Here is an 18,566-nt window from a genome sequence, read left to right as displayed (position 1 = left end):
CCTATCCTCTCACTCTACAAAAGGAAAAAAGTTATTTTCACTAGGAGTCATGGCTTTCAACTTGGAAAACGGACACAAAACTATTAATTTCTTATATTTCCTAAATTGAAAGGGCACTTCAAAAAATTTTTCATTTTTGATGCTTATACTTTCTTTTCCCCATGTCTTCTCTTTTTTAATAATCAACTCTTGATATTTCCCCCAGCAGAGCAAGATGCCCAAAGGAAAGAAGGCCAAGGGGAAGAAGGTGGCCCCAGCCCCCCACCATCGTCAAGAAACAAGAGGCCAAAACGGTGGTGAATCCTTTGTTTGAGAAAAGGCCCAAGAACTTCAGCATTGGGCAGGACATCCAGCCCAAAAGACACCTAACATGCTTCATCAAATGGTCACCCTATATCAGGCTGCAGTGGCAAAGAGCCATCCTCTGTGAGCAGCTCAAAGTCCCTCCTGCCATTAACCAGTCCACCCAGGCCCTGGATAGGCAAACAGCTACTCAGCTGCTTAAGTTTGCCCACAGGTACAGGCCAGAGACAACGAAAGAGAAGGAGCAAAGGCTACTGGCCCTTGCTGAGAAGAGAGCTTCTGGCAAAGGGGACGTCCCAACTAAGAGACCACCTATCCACTGCTGGGAGCCAGAGAGCTTGGCTCAACACCCCCAGCTGAGCTGTTTGCACAGGTTTCTTGAGAGCAAAACATCCCGTGGCTTAGCTTGATTCCTGCCTTCCTGCCCGGTGTGGTACGGACTTCCCAGGTACCTGACCTATGACTATAACTAATTTTTCCTGTTCCCTTCCCTGGTCTCTAGTATATATATTGCTGGTCTCTCAGTAAGGTTTGGGGGGGGGTGCATTCTCCTTGCAGAATGACCTGTGTCCAGGTGTTTTTTAATCCCCCTGGGAATAAACTGCTTGAAGAAGATCTTCCTGCGATGTGTCATTCCTTGCTGGCAAGGGTGGTCGCGACAATCCACCCCATCCCCCAAGCAAAACTCAATACAGTCACCACCTTGGTGGAGAATAAGAAGGCTCAGCTGGTGGTAATTGCCCATGATGTAGACCCCACTGAGCTGGTGGTTTCCTTGCCTGCCCTGTGCAAAAGATGGGGTGCCCTGCTGCATCATCAAGGGAAAGGCCAGGTTGAGGTGCCTGGTCCACAGGAAGACACGCACCATTGTTGCCTTCACACAGGTTAACTCGGAAGACAAGGGTGCTCTGGCTAAGCTGGTGGAAGCTACTAGAACCAATTATAATGACAGATATGACGATATCTGCAGCCACTGGGGAGGCAACATCCTGGGTCCTAAGTCTGTGGCTCGCACTGCAAAGTTGGAAAAGGCAAAGGCTAAAGAACTCGCCACTAAATTGGGTTAAATGAACACTAAGTTTTCTGTACATACATATAATTACAAAAATTATCTTAAAACAAAATAATCAACTCTTTTCCTCTTTTACACACACACACACACACACAGAGGCACAGAGGCACGCCACAAAGGCACACACGCAGGCACACAAGCATGCACACATTCACATGTACATGTAATATGAGTTTTTAAACAGATTGTGAATCAAGCAAAAAGCTCCACATTCGTATTTGCTTCCAAATATTCTGCCTCAGGTTAGTCAACTGTTTATAATTAAATTGATTTTAATTCGATTCTTACAAATGTCAAGTAATGATTAAATTACAAACAAACAAAAGCACTTTTCCTACCAAATAGAATGTATCCTGTCAGCTGAAGGGCTTTGCAATCTCATAGGAAGAACAACAATATCAACCAACCAACCCCCCCAGAGCTCTCAGGGACTAAGCCAGCAAGCAAGGAATACACATGGAGGGACCCATGGCTCTAGCCACATACATAGCAGAGGATGGCCTTGTCAGGCATCAATGAGACGTGAGGTCTTTGGTCCTGTGAAGGTTTGATAGATGCCCCAGTGTAGGGGAATCGAGGGTAGAGAGGAAGGATTGGGGTGGGTAGAAGAACACCCTCATAGAAACAGGGGGAAGGAGGATGGGATAGGAGTTTCTGGGTGGGGGAGGGAACCAGGAAAGGGGATAACAATTGAAATGCAAATAAAGAAAATATCCAAAAAAATGTATCCTGTCTTGAAACAACATCCACAGTGTCTCCCCTCAAATAGTATTTTGTTGAAGAAAACACAAAACAAACATAAGAAGCTCATGGGAAAAGGAAAACTTATCATGAATTTTGAGCTCTTTGCTTATGTGGGTACTGAGGTGATAGTCAGACACCAGTCTGAAACCTCTGCCTATGATAAATTTGATTATGCATACATTAAAAAAATAGTGCAATACCATAACATTTAAAACTAATTAATTACCTGTCACTGGATACTTAAAGCACTTCATATTGTGCTAAGCACTTCTTTCAGCTGCACCTGAAGAACAACATTAGAAGGTAGATATTAAACTCCTCATTTGTACAGATGAGGAAAACCAAACCTTAAAAGAGTAAATGCAGATCCAGAATTCAAGAACATCTTTGGAAGCAGGGCAGAGGGTCAGCGGTGCATCTGGAGGCCAGCCAGAGGGAGGCACCTTGCTCGGGTGAGTCCGTCTGACCCGGCAAAGCAGAGGATCCATCTGGAGGCCTCTGACAGGAGCCTTCCAGTCCTCACCTCTGGATCAGGAGCAGCCTGGGCCACGTGCCCCATCCCCAAGCAGTACAGAGGGCCAGCAGTGCATCTGGAGGCCAGCCACAGGGAGGCAGCTTGCTCAGGTGAATCCCTCTGACCTGGAAAAGCAGAGGATCCATCCAGAGGCCACTGGCAGGAGCCTTCCGATCACCACCTCTACATCAGAAGCAGCCTGGGCCATGTGCCCAGTCCCCAAGCAGTGCAGAGGGCCAGCAGTGCATCTGGAGGCCGGCTGCAGGGAGGCATCTTGCAAGGGTGAGTCCTGCATTGACAACAAGACCAACTAACACCAGTGAGATCTAGATGGCAAAAGGAAAATGTAGGAGCATTACTAACAGAAATCAAGGCAATATGTCAGTATCTGAACCCAATTCTCCATTAATTGCAAGACCTGGATACCCCAACACACCAGAAAAGCAAGATTTGGATGTAAAATCACTGGTCGTGATGCTGTTACAAGAACACATGAAGGACATAAAAAAAATCTCTTAAAGAAATTAAGGAGAAAAAATGATCAAAAGATAGAAGCCCTTACAAGGGAAACACAAAAATCACTTAAAGAAATTCAGGAGAATATGGGTCAAACGATAGTAGCCAATAAGGAGGAAATGCAAAAATCACTTAAAAAAATACAGGAGAACTTTGATCAACAGGCAGAAGTCATGAAAGAAGAAACACAAAAATCTCTCAAAGAATTACAGGAAAACACAAACAAGCAAGTGAAGGAACTGAGCAAAAACATCCAGGAGCTAAAAAACAGAAGTAGAAACAACTAAGAAATCACAAAGGGAGACAACCTTGGAGATAGAAAACCTTGGGAAGAAATCAGGGACCATAAATGCAAATATCAAAAACAGAATACAAGAGATAGAAGAAAGAATCTCAGATGCAGAAGATAGCATAGAAACCATGGACTCAACAGTCAAAGAAAATGCAAAATGCAAAAAGTTTGTAACCCAAAACATCCAGGAAATCCAGGACACATTAAGAAGGCCAAACCTAAGGATTATAGGCATAGATGAGAGTGAAGATTTACAACTTAAAGGGCCAGCAAATATCTTCAATAAAATTATGGAAGAAAACTTCCCTAATCTAAAGAGAGAGATGCCCATGAACATACAAGAAGCCTACAGAACTCCAAACAGACTGGACCAGAACAGAAATACATCCTGTCACATAATTATCAAAACCCCAAATGTACTAAACAAAGAAAGAATATTAAAGGCAGTAAGAGAAAGAGGCCAAGTAACATATAAAGGAAGACCTATCAGAATCACACCAGACTTCTCACCAGAGACTATGAAAGATAGAAGATCCTGGGAAGATCTCATGCAGACTCTAAGAGAACATAAATGACAGCCAAAACTACTATACCCAGCAAAACTCTCAATCACCATAGATGGAGAAACCAAGATATTCCATGACAAAACCAAGTTCAGCCAATATCTTACCACAAACTCAGCCCTACAAAGGATAATAGAAGGAAAACACCAATAAAAGGAGGGAAACTTCACCCTGGAAAATGCAAGATAGTCACCTTCTTTCATCAAACCCAAAAAAAGATAACCAAACAAATATAAAAACATCAAAAATGACAGGAAGTAATAATCATTATTCCTTAATATCTCTTAACATCAATGGACTCAATTCCCCAATAAAAAGACATAAATTAAGAGACTGGATACGTGGGCTGGAGAGATGGCTCAGTGGTTAAGGGCACCGACTGCTCTTCCAAAGGTCATGAGTTCAAATCCCAGCAACCATATGGTGGCTCACAGCCATCTCTAACAAGATCTGAGGCCCTCTTCTGGGGTGTCTGAAGACAGCTACAGTGTACTTACATATAATTAAGAAATAAAAAAAAAGAGAGACTGGATACGTAAACAGAATCCTACATTTTGCTGCATACAGGAAACACACCTCAGTGTCAAACACAAACACTACCTTAGAGTAAAAGACTAGAAGACAATTTTACAAGCAAATGGTCTCAGGAAACAAGCTGGAGTAGCCATTCTAATATCAGATAAAATTGACTTTCAACCTAAAGTCATCAAAAAAGACAATGAGGGACACTTTTGCTAGTCAAAGGAAAAACACACCAAGAAGAACTCTCAATCCTGAACATCTATGCTCCAAATGCAAAGGCACCCTCATTCATAAAAGAAACTTTACTAAAGCTCAAAGCACACATTGCACCTAACACAATAATTGTGGGTGACTTCAACACTGCACTTTCCTCAATGGACTGATCAGGAAAACAGAAACTAAACAGGGACACAGTGAAACTAATTGAAGCTTTGGACCAATTAGATTTAACAGATATATAGAGAGAACATTTCACCCTAAAGCAAAAGAATATACCTTTTTCTCAGCACCTCATGGTACCTTCTCCAAAACTGACCATATAATTGGTCACAAGACAGATCTCAACAAATAAAAGAAGATGGAAATAATCCCATGCCTCCTATCAGATCACTGTGGATTAAGTGTGGTCTTCAATAGCAACAAAAACAACAGAAAGCCCACATACACATGGAAACTGAACAATACTCTACTCAATGATACCTTGGTCAAGGAAGAAAAAAAGAAAAAAAATCAAACTTTTTAGAATTTAATGAAAATTAAGACACAACATACCCAAATCTATGGGACACAATGAAAGCAGTGCTAAGAGGAAAACTCAAAGCCCTGAGTGCCTCCAAAAAGAAAATGGAGAGAGCATACTTAATGACACACCTGAAAGCCCTGGAGCAAAAAGAAACTATTTCACCGAGGAGGAGTAGAAGGCAGGAAATCATCAAACTCAGGGCCAAAATCAATCAAGTAGAAACTAAGAGAACCATACAAAGAATCAACAAAACCAAGAACTGGTTCTTTGAGAAAATCAACAAGATAGATAAACCCTTAGCTAGACTAACCAAAGGGCACAGAGACAGTATCCAGATTAACAAAATTAGAAATGAAAAGGGAGATATTACAGCAGAAACCGAGGAAATTCAAAAAATCATCAGATCTTACTACCAAAGCCTATAATCAACACAACTGTAGAATCTGGAGGAAACGGACAATTTACTAGACAGATACTAAACACCAAAATTAAATCAGGATCAAATATATCATCTAAACAGTCCCATAACCCCTAAAGAAATAAAAGGGTCATAGAAAGTCTCCCAACCAAAAAAAGTACAGGACCAGATGGCTTCAGTGCAGAATTCTATCAGACCTTCAAAGAAGACCTAACACCAATACTCTTCAAACTGTTCCACAAAATAGAAACAGAAGGAACACTACCCAACTCGTTCTATGAAGCCACAATTACACTGATACCAAAACCACACAAAGATCCAACAAAGAAATAGAACTTCAGGCCAGTTTCCCTTATGAATATCGATGCAAAAATACTCAATAAAATTCTTGCCAACCGAATCCAAGAACACCTTAAAATGATCATCCACCACGATCAAGTGGGCTTCATCCCAGGCATGCAGGGATGGTTCAATATAAGGAAATCCATCAATGCAATCCACTACATAAACAAACTCAAAGAAAAAAACCATATGATCACTTCATTAGATGCTGAAAAAGCATTTGACAAAATTTAGCATCCTTTCATGCTAAAAGTCTTGGAAAGGACAGGAATTCAAGGCCCATACCTAAACATCGTTAAAGCGATATACAATAAACCAGTAGCCAACATCAAACTAAATGGAGAGAAACTTGAAGCAATCCCACTAAAATCAGTGACTAGACAAGGCTGCCCTCTCTCTCCATATCTTTTCAATATAGTACTTGAAGTTCTAGCTAGAGCAATTAGACAACATAAGGAGGTCAAGGGGATACAAATTGGAAAGGAAGAAGTCAAATTATCACTATTTGCAGACAACATGATAGTATACTTAAGTGACCCAAAAAACTCCACCAGAGAACATCAGCAAAGTGGCAGGTTATAAAACCAACTCAAGCAAATCACTTGTCTTCCTATACTCAAAGGATAAGCAGGCTGAGAAAGAAGTTAGGGAAATGACACCCTTCACAATGACCACAAACAATATAAAGTATCTTGGTGTGACTCTAACCAAACAAGTGAAAGATCTTTACAACAAGAACTTCAAGTCTCTGAAGAAGGAAATCGAAGACCTCAGAAAATGGAAAAATCTGCCATGTTTGTGGATTGGCAGGATTAATATAGTTAAAATGGCCATCTGGCCAAAAGCAATATACAGATTCAATGCAATCCCCATCAAAATCCCAACTCAGTTCTTCACAGAGTTAGAAAAAGCAATTCTCAAATTTATCTGGAATAACAAAAAACCCAGGATAGCTAAAACTATTCTTAACAGTTAAAGAACTTCTGGGGGTATTAGTATCCCAGACATAAATCAATACTACAGAGCAATAGTGTTAAAAACTGCATGGTATTGGCACAGGGACAGGCAAGTGGACCAATGGAATAGAATTGAAGACCCAGAAATGAATCCACACACCTATGGTCACTTGATCTTTGACAAAGGAGCTGAAAACATCCAGTGGAAAAAAGATAGCCTTTTCAACATATGGTCCTGGATCAACTGGAGGTCAGCATGCAGGAGAATGCTAATTGATTCATTCTTATCTCCTTGTACTAAGCTCAACTCCAAGTGGATCAAGGACCTCCACATAAAACCAAGCACATTGAAACTAATAGAAAAGAAACTGGGGAAAACCCTTGAGGACCTAGGCACATGGGAAACGTTTCTGAACAAAACACCAATAGCTTATGCTCTAAGATCAAGAATTGACAAATGAGGCCTCATAAAATTACAAAGTTTCTGTAAGGCAAAGGACACTGTCAAAAGGACAAAATGGCAATCAAAAAATTGGGAAAAGATCTTCATCAACCCTACATCAGATAGAGGGCTAATATCCAATATATACAAAGAAATCAAGAAGTTAGATCCCAGGGAACCAAATAACCCTATTAAAAAATGGGGTAGAGACCTAAACAAAGAATTTTCACCTGAAGAAATTCGGATGGCCAAGAAGCACCTTATGAAATGCTGAACATCATTAGCCATTAGGGAAATAAAGATCAAAACAACCCTGAGATTTCACCTCACACCAATAAGAATGGCTAAGGTTAAAAACTCAGGAGACAGCAGGTGTTGGCAAGGATATGGAGAAAGGAACACTCCTCCACTGCTGGTGGGATTGTAAGATGGTACATCCACTATGGAAATCAGTCTGGCAGTTCCTAAGAAAACTGAGCATGACACTTCCAGAGGACCCTGTTATACCTCTCCTGGGCATATACCCAGAGGATTCCCCAGCATGCAATAAGGACACATGCTCCACTATGTTCGTAGCAGCCTTATTTATAATTGCCAGAAGCTGGAAAGAACCCACATATCCCTCAATGGAGGAATGGATACAGAAAATGTGGTATATATACACAATGGAGTACTATTCAGCAATTAAAAGCAATGAATTCATGAATTTTTTAGGCAAATGGATGGAACTGGAAAATATCATCCTAAGCGAGGTAACGCAATCACAAAAGAATACACATGGAATGCAATCATTGATAAATGGATATTAATTAGACCTGAATCTCTGAACACTGAAGATACAATTAGCATATCAAATGGTTCCCATGAAGAAGAAAGAAGAGGGCCCTAATCCTGGAAAGGCTTGATCCAGCATTGTAGGGTAGTACCAGGTCAGAGAAAAGGGAGGGGGAAAGACAGGAGAATGGATAGAGAGAAGAGGACTTATGGAACATATGGGGGGGGGGATGGACTGAGAAAGGGGAAGGCTTTTAGAATGTAAACAAAGAATATAGAAAATAAATTTTAAAAAATTAAAAGAGAAAATATTTAAAATTAAAGAAATACAGTAAAAAATAGAAAATAAATAAAAAATGTTAAAAAAAAAAAAGGAACATCTTTGTTTCTCTTAAGCCCCCACAAATATGAGCAAAGGAACCAAGGTATTGGCTCAGACATTACCTGAGGCTCTGAAACACCTGGCTGACAAATTAGATCACATTGGGTAGCCCTATCCACAAACATTCCTCAACCAGTGAATGGAGCCCTGGAATCTGCATTCCCATGCAGCTCCCAGCCAACACATATATTATTAATAAAACAGATTTTAGAGTAGTGCCATCCTAAACCAATGAGCACCAGAACTTTGTCTTTCAGGCAGTAGTATGTGGTGTGTGTGTGTGTGTGTGTATGTGTGTGTGTGTGTGTGTTGCCTAGATATGAGTCTGTGCACTTTGGCACACATGAGGCCAGTAGATGTCAGAAGAGGCATCTCCTGGAATTGGAATTGCAGATGGTTGTGAATCACCATGTCTGAGTTAAGAATCAAACCTGGGTCCTTAATAACTGTTCTGAAACTGCTGAACCACATCTCTAGCCCCAGATAGTAATTTTTCAAGAGATTTATTTTTATTATTTTATTTTTTATGAATTTGTATTATGTGTCTGTGCGAACAAATGCCACATATGTACAAATACCCACAGATGCCAGAAGAGGACATCAGATGACCTGAAACTGAAGTTACAGGCAGTTATAGTCAGCCTGATAGATGTGCAATGAACTGAACTTGGATCTACCAGAAGAGCAAGACATGTTCTTGACTAGTAAGCCACGTCTTCGGCCCAAACAGTAATTATTTTCATTCAGCTCTGACGGATTGCCAAATCTTATTATGATCACTTGCTATACCCACTGTAAAGTTTTAAAACAAGCAAAAAAGATCATTTATCTATGTAACTGGATATTCCTATCTCTGTAATTTATTTCTTTCCATTTTTTTAAAGTCGAGTTATAATTTACACATAGTAAAACAGATTCTAAAGCTTAACAAGCTTATATAGTCACGTAGCCATTACCATAATCAAAATATAGAATAGTTCTTTCATTCCAAAAAATATTTTCATGCTTCACTCAAAAAAAAACAGAAAAATAATAAAGATCCGCCTTGATTGCTGCATCTCAACAACCATAATTTTTCTCTATTTTGATTGTTTCATTTTTCACAGTATCACATAAATGGAGGCACAATACATGGCCATTTGAATTTGCTCTCTTTCACTTATCAGTGTGCCAAATTCATTTACTTTGCATTGTGTAGTTTGTTGCTTTTTAATGTTAAAGGATAGCCTATTTATAGACACAGAATAATCTATTAAATTATTCTCTAGTCAAGGAACATTTGGGTTACCTTCACTTTTGAATATTTCTAAACCTTTGTAAATAAATACAAATAGTTAAGTATTTGGGGAAATGATCAGTGTCATTAACTCTTAAGAAAACAAGTTAAGAATACTGCCAGATCTTCCAGAGAATTGTAGGAGCCACAGGGGTCAAGGACACAAGAAAACTCACAGAATCAACTAATCTGAGCCCAAATGGGCTCACAGAGACTGAACTGCCAACCAGAGAGCCTACACGCAACTGGCCTAGGTCCTCTGTATATGTTATAATTGTGTAGCTTGGTCTTCTTGTGGGACTCCTAACAGCAGGAACTGTCTCTGACTCTGTTGCCTGCCTTTGGAACACTTTCCCCCTACTGGGTTTCCTTGTATAGCCTGAATAGAAGAGGAGGTGTCTTGTCTTACTGAAATTTGACTAGTTGATATCAATTGAGGCTAGCTCTTTTCTAAAAAGGAAGACAGGAGCAGATGCAGGAGGTAGAAGAGAAGGTCTGAGAGGAGAGGAGGGAAGAGAACTGTGGTTGGGATATGTAAATAAAATGAAAACACAGAAGACATGAAGAGAGGGGGAGAGGGAAGAGGAGAGAGAGGAGAGAGAAGAGAGAGGAGAGAAGGGGAGAGGGGAGAGGAGGAAAGAGGGGAGAGGAAAGAAGAGAGAGGAGATAAGAGAGAGGAGAGAGGAGAGAAAAGAGAAGAGAGAAGAGAGAGGAGAGAGGAGAGAGGAGAGAAGAGAGAGGAGAAAGAGAGAGAATGTAGTTAGTGCACTGCCAGAACATGGGTTAAGTTACCAGAATCCACACAGTGCCTCACAACTGTCTGTAACTCCAATTCCAGAGGATCTGACACGCTCACACAGACACACATGCAGGCAAACACATAAAATGAAATTACATAATTTCTTTTAAAAAAACATTACTTTGTATGCTAACTAAAAAAAAAACTAAATATAAAAACACTTAATGTATTAGTACTTTAAAAAAAAAAAAGAGCTGTTATAAACATTCAAGGTTTTGTGCATGTCCCTAGAATTGGATGGCTGGACAGGATGCTAAGCATGTGCTACCCATCACTTTTAAAATGGCGGCTGCATTGTTCATTTCCATCACCACTGCCAGACAATTGCTCTATTTCCTCACAAAGACGACACATTGTTTTCAATCCTTGCCAATCTAAACTGCAAGTAATGAGATCTCCTTAGAGATACATCTGTATTTCACTCCCCCTACCTCATGTGAAGAGTCATTTTTTAATATTTATTTTTTGTCTCTTATACAATATATTTTGATCATATTCTATCTTCTCAGACTATTCCCAAATGCTCCCACTCCTTCCCACCCAATAAGCATTCTTTCCTTCTCAAAACACAAATAAACAAAGTTTGTAGCATCCACTGCTGACTCCAGGTTTCCACCCAGTATGAGGTCCTGCCATGGCTTCCCTCAATGACTGGTATTTACCTCTTTTCTCCCCAACCTGCCTTGCTTCATCACAGCCATAGTGACCCTGCCTAGGTCAACACTGTTTTACTCCAGGACACCCCAACCTCTGGCTCTGAAAGCCATTTTTGCCTGCTCTTCCAAAATGAGGCAAGGGGGAGGTGTGTACAGCTATCCTGTTTAGGGTTGAAAGTTCTCATGTGCACTCTCTTTTCATGTTTTCTAACTATGTTCTTTTTGCAAATTACTTCTCTGTTATAATGCCATATAAAACACAAGATCATCTTGTTCATTTCAATAAAACATCAATTGCATCATATTAACCCTAGAGATAAGCTTGAGAGGAATTATGATCTGAAATAAATCGAGTCTACTGACATATTGAATATAGTGTGTCCCATTCATTTAAGCCTTCTTTGATTTATTTCATCAATATCCTTGTTCTCAATAAACAGTTCACAAGCATATTTTCTAAGATTTATATGTATTTTTATTTTCTTGGTATCCTCACAGTGTGGTATTTATTAACTTTTAACACTCAATTAATAATTGCTAGCATATCAATAATTTAGTGTTCAGAGGTATTTCAGTGCTTATAATGGAAAGGGCACATAGAGAACTATTGATAAATATTTTTGATTGAGCGAATAGGTTAGAAAATGAGAGAAAAACAAAACATTAGAATAACTTCAGTCCTGGAGAAAGAAGTAAACCTAAGAAAGTGTTCTAGTCAGGGTCACTACTGCAATGAAACACCATGGCCACAGCAGCTTGGAGAGGAGACGATTTATTTCATTTGCAGTTCCATATACGGGTTCATCATCAAAAGTAGTGAGGGCAGGAACTCAAGCAGGGCAGGAACCAGAAGGCAGGAGCTGATGCAGAGGCCATGGAAGGATGTACTGACTTGCTCCTCATGACTTGCTCGGCCTGATTTCTTATTGAACACAGTACCACTAGCCCAAAGATGGCACCACCCACAAGAGTCTGGGCCCTCCCTCATTAATTGCTAATTAGAAGAATGCCCTGCAGGCTTGCTTACAGCCCAATCTTACAAAGACATTGTCTTCATTATAGTTCCCTGCTCCCAGATGACTTTAGCTTGTGTCAAGTTGGCATAAAAAGAGCCATCACAGGGAGTAAATGTGAGAGATGCCTGTCTTCAATCCTGAGATCACTAAGTTATCCACTACAGCTGAATTCTTGTTTCTTAGACCTTCGGACACGTGCCTTCTTCCTTGCAGTCTCAAGTCACCTGATATTTAACTTGGACAGCCCCACCCAGGGTCACATTCTAATCAATCTGACCTGTTTACCTGTTTCATAATAATTATCTTCCTCTTTTTATTTACATATTTGATTGCTCTTAGTTTTCCCTGAGTGCTTTGGTTTATTGCTATATCAAAGTGTTTAGAACTATGTGTGACACAGGCAAGTCATATCTGTGGAATGAAAGAACAGGGAATGCACGGGATAAGCTGTAAAAATATCCATTTACAAATACAACAAAAATAAAATCCACTCAAAGAATATCAAAGTCACTAGAAACAGTTTTTATAGTGTACAAGACTCTTCATGGGGAAAAAAATTATAAAATGTTATAGAAAAAACAACAAAAGGGAGAGCTGAAAGGTACTGTGCACATGATTGGAATTTCAGCCATGGAAGAATAGATTTTTACTTCAATTATCAGTATATTGTCCTTCTAAGAACTAGCATTAGAATTGAAGGAGTGAGGCAAATAAGGGAGGGTCTCTTTAAAATAAAATGCAAAGTACTAGGGTGGTGTTGTTCTTTGTAATGCTGGTAATTAGACCTGACTCCTCTGGCCTACTACTGCAAACTACTACTACTACTGGCTGCAAATTTAAAATGTAAAAAAAAAAATCACAAAATTCACGAGCTAATATATACCTTAATATAATCTTCCTAGAAATAAAATTTAATGTTAAAAGTCAAAGTTTAACGAAATGTAAGTAACAAGGAATGAAAACCAGAAACACAGGTGACAGCAGATGCTGGCAAAAATGTGGAGAAAAAGGAACACTCCTCCATTGCTGGTGGGATTGCAAGCTGGTACAACCACTCTGGAAATCAGTTTGGCGGTTCCTCAGAAAATTGGACATAGTACTACCTGAAGACCCAGCTATACCACTGCTAGGCATATACTCAGAAGATGCTCCTACATGTAATAAGGACACATGCTACACTATGTTCATAGCAGCCTTATTTGCAATAGCCAGAAGCTAGAAAAAAACCAGATGTCCTTCAACAGAGGAACGAATACAGAAAATGTGGTACATTTACACAATGGAGTACTACTCAGCTATTAAAAACAATGAATTCATGAAATTCTTAGGCAAATTCATGGAGCTACAAAATATCCTGAGTGAGATAACCCAATCACAAAAGAACACATATGGTATGTACTTGCTGGTAAGTGGATATTAGCCCAAAAGCTCAGAATATGTAATTCACAGACCACATGAAACTCAAAAAGAAGGAAGACCAAAGTGTGGATACTTTGGTCCTTCTTAGAAGGGGAATCAAAATACCCATGGGAAGAGATGCAGAGACAAAGTGTAGAGCAGAGATTGAAGGAAAGGGCATACAGAGACTGCCCCACCTGGGAATCCATCCTACATAGCAGTTACCAAACCCAGACACTGTTAGGGATGCTAACAAGTGCTTGCTGACAGAAGCCTAATATAGCTTTCTCCTGAGAGGCTCTGCCAAATACAGAGGGGGATGCTCTCAGCCAACTACTGGACTGAGCACAGGGTGCCTAATGGAGGAGCTAGAGAAAGGAGCCAAGGAGCTAAAGGGGTTTGCAGCCCCATAGGAGGAACAACAATATGAACCATCCAGTACCCCCAGGGCTCCCAGGGACTAAACCACCAACCAAAGAATATACATGGAGAGACCTATGGCTCTAGCCACATATGTAGCAGAGGATGGCCTTGTTGGACCTCAATGAGAGGAGAGGCCCTTGGACCTGTGAAGGCGTGTTGCCCCAGTGTAGGGGAAGTACCAGGTCAGGGAAGCAGGAGTGGGTAGATTCGTGAGAAGGGGGAGGGAGGATGGGATGGGGGCTTTTCGGAGGAGAAACATGGAAAGGGGATAACATGTGAAATGTAAATAAAGAAAATAGCTAATAAAAATTTTAAAAAAAGAATAAAGAGAAACAATGAGCTCTGATTTCCACTCCACTGTATACCGTCACAGTTCAGCTAGCGTGGCAATCTGACTTTTCCAATTTTTTTGTTTACTTGGTTTGTGTGTGTGTGTGTGTGTGTGTGTGTGTGTGTGTGCGTGCTTGAACTTCTCAGCATCACCCATGCCCAGGTGCCTGAGGAAGCCAGATGAGGACAAAGGATCCCCTGGAACCACCATGTCCAGCTCTGATCCTGTCTTTATCAGAACTTTTGATTTCTTGTTCTTCAGAAGTTGTTTGCATTAATAAATATCACTTATCTTGGTGACTGCATAGTTTGGTGACTTCCGGTACTTGCCACTGAGAAAAATCTCTCCTTTACTTCCCTTGACTCATAGAAGTTCCAGCCTGGATTGTTTTCCTAAAAGTTACATGGAATTTTTATTCGATGTGTTTAGTTGATTCTATATAAATTCAGGTTTAGGAATAGATAACACAAGAGCATGGAGATCCAACAGTTATTGAAAGTCTAGTGTTTGAACATGGTTCAAGAATTGTGCAAGGATCTGAAGAGCTTATGAGAAAACTCCAACAAACCAATATAAGAGCCTTGTGACTTCAAGTTCATCAAAAACTAGGAATCGTTCTGGGAATGGGTTTTCCTGCCTGATCAAGTGAATGAGGTAAGAGTGAGTTTCCTTCAGATTTTTCATCACAACTAGGTATTGTTACTGGTTTATATACCTCTATAGACAAGACAAACATGTTTTTGCCACTTGGTCTGCCTGACACATACTGGCTTGCCTGACACATGCAGCCTGCCCTGTCACCAAACTATTCAGTCACCAAGATAAGTAATATTTATTAATGCAAGTGACCCCATTCTCCTAGTTCCCACAACCCCTAGAGCAGTAAACATTCTAGAACATTCAGATCTCTTTATCATCAAGTTCCAGATCTAAAGCTTCTGCCAACTGTTGACTAAAATTATTTGGGAGAATAGAAACTTGTCTGAGGAAAAAAATCTTATTACATACAAATGTGGTTTTTCTTGTCATAATCCTCTAAGCAGTGAATTATGACAACTAGGTTCATTGTATGTGTACTATTTTAAGCATTGTAACCTAGAGGTGACCCAAAGGGCACAGGAGGTAATACAGGTACTACATACACACCCTGTACCTGTTTATACAATGGATGACCATCTGCAGGTGTTGGAATCTGCAGGGAATCTTGCATACATAGTAATGGCTATAACAGTTTACCCACACAGGTTGGGATCATTTCTTCCCCCATCACAAAAATGGACTGACCAAAGAGATAGTAATTGTATCTAGACAACTGTTAAAACAATTCATCAAGAGAATTAACATGATGTCCTATAAGACTACACAATCACATATATAGCCAGGAAAGCAAAGACAGACCTACTTGACTTAGGTGGGCAGTGGTCTGGGAACGGTAGACTGGCTGGAAGTCACAGTTACTACACTAGGTGGCATCTAAAAATCAAAGACTACCTTTGAGGATTTGCAGACTGTCTTTTGGGGAGCAATGGAGAAAAATACCAACCACCTTCACAATTTAGACTTACATATTCATCCAGTTTTACTACCTAATCTGGGCAATCAACCCTACCCACCCCTCCATCTTCTGACTCCTCACTATGCATTTCTATTTCCCAATATAATATCCACACACTTTGCTATTCCTCACTCCCATAATAAGGCCCATCCAAAGCTACATAGCCTATTGTTTAGGCTTTGGATGGGCCTTATCATGGGAGCTATAAGTTTGTTTCTTTTTAATCTGGACAGTGAAATATAAAGGTAAATGTGCATAAAAGTAAGGACTTACTTATATTTGCATTATGGATTCAAGTGACTCCTAACGTGAAAAAGGTTTAACTAAAAACACAAAAAAGAGATAGACCAATTTGATCTACTATTAAGTTGAATGGGAATTTGAAAAGGGATCCTAAGATAGTGTCTACTGATTATTTCTCAGCCTCTAATGCTAATATACTTCTGAGACAAGCCCCTTTACAATGTCTCCATAACAGGAGGAAGGCACGCCAGACCCAACTACATGTGATTTCCTAAGCACAGGGACCCCTGTCACAACCAGACAAAGCTCTCTCATTCTAAAACTTAAGCCCGGCCCACACATAATCAGCGCACTCATTCACACCTATACCCAGGGACAACAAAAAAACAATTAAAAAGGCCAGCTAACCTTCCTGGCATCAACTTTACCTGTTCCCTATCTTTTTATTTCCTACATTCTTTGTTTACATTCCAAATGATTTCCCTTTTCCCGGTTTCCCCCTCCCCATAAGTCCCATAAGCCCTCTTCACTCCACTCATTCCCCAATCAATCCCCTCCCACTTCTCTGTTCTGGTAATCCCCTACCTTGCTGCATCAAGCCTTTCCAGGACCAGGGCCCTCTTCTTCCTTCTTAGGAATCACTTGATATGTTAATCATGTCTTGGGTATTCAAAGCTTCTGGGCTAATATCTACTTATCAGTGACTGCATTCCATGTGTGTTCTTTTGTGGTTGGGTTACCTGACTTAAGATGATATTTTCCAGTTCCAGCCATTTGCCTAAGAATTTCATGAATTCATTGCTGAGTAGTATTCCATTGTGTAAGTATACCACATTTTCTATATCCATTCCTCCATTGAGGAACATCTGGGTTCTTTCCAGCTTCTGGCTATTATAAATAAGGCTGTTATAAACATAGTGGAGCATGTGTCCTTATTGCATGCCGGGGAATTCGCTGGGTATATGCCCAGGAGTGGTATAGCAGGGTCCTCTGGAAGTGTCATGCCCAGTTTTCTGAGGAACCACCAGACTGATTTCCAGAGTGGTTGTACCAGTTTGCAATCCTACCAGCAATGGAGGAGTGTTCCTCTTTCTCCACACCCTCACCAACACCTGCTACCTTCTGAGTTTTTAATCTTAGCCATTCTGACTGGTGTGAGGTGAAATCTCAGGGTTCCAAACATTAATGACCTCATTTCAGAGGCATTACATATGTATTTCTGGATTTTTTTTCCAATTTAATAAACACTGTCAAATAATTAATTTTTAAAAATTGAACATTATGAAGAAGAAATTTTTTTTGGTTTTTTGGATTTGTTTTTTGTTTTTTTTTGGGGGGGGTTGTTGTTGTTGTTGTTGTTGTTATTTTTGAGACAGGGTTTCTCTGTATAGCCCTTGCTGTCCTGGAATTCTCTCTGTAGACCAGTCTGGCCTCAAACTCAGAAATCCGCCTGCCTCTGCCTCTGCCTCCCAGAGTGCTGGGATTACAGGCATGTCCCACCACTGCCCAGCTGAGGAATCTATTTTTAATGTTAATTTTTCACTGTTCACAAATTTTTATCATAAGTCCCCAAATGTTGCCGCATCAAAGCATCTGGAGGGCTTCTACTGTTCCTTTGTCTTGTTTTGTTTTGTCTTATCTTGTTTTGTTCTCTGTTTGATTTAAGGAACACTGAATAGATCCTATAAGTTCTATTTTTTTCTTATTTTTGACTGCCCACCATCACTAACATATGTAGATTTTTTAATATATATTTTTCACCATAGACTATTTCATTTGTTTGCTATCGCTGAAAAGAACCATGAATCTGACAGGTCATTTCTTATTTTTTTATTTCCTATACCCCATTCAAAACAAAATAACAACAACAACAGCAGCAGCAGCATGTTTTAGTTTTAAAAGTCCAGAATCGTCAGACAGGAGATAACACAGTTTATGGAGTGGTCCAGCTGGGAACATCAGTTCACAACAATTGGCTGAACATTTTCATTCCACGGTTCACCTTGAAGTCTATATTACACTTTATCATCCTGTGTAAACATATATCGTTGCCAAAAGAGATCAGTGTACTGTTCAGCTTGTTCCTTAAATCCTGAAATCTACAGCCAATCAAAAACCATAGCTTTGTTAAATGCTAAATTTCCCGGTGGTGTGTGTTTTTGAACTTGAACTTTTTTCTGAACTTCTTTTCTTTGCTAATGCATTTTAAAATTGTATGCATGTACAATTTCTTTAAACAGTACAAAACTGATCTTGCAGAAAGCATTTCAATGGGCAATACTTTTGC

General features: G+C 39.9%; 1 pseudogene; it reads left to right on the top strand.

Moving 5' to 3' along the window:
- Positions 1–208: 208 nt before the first annotated feature.
- Positions 209–1,370, top strand: LOC127666108 (60S ribosomal protein L7a-like; annotated as a pseudogene).
- Positions 1,371–18,566: the final 17,196 nt, after the last annotated feature.

The sequence above is a fragment of the Apodemus sylvaticus genome, chromosome 15 (assembly GCF_947179515.1).
Source record: "Apodemus sylvaticus chromosome 15, mApoSyl1.1, whole genome shotgun sequence".
Lineage (NCBI taxonomy): Eukaryota > Metazoa > Chordata > Mammalia > Rodentia > Muridae > Apodemus > Apodemus sylvaticus.
Note: the sequence above shows the minus strand (reverse complement) of the source record. Positions and strands in the feature narration are given on the sequence as shown.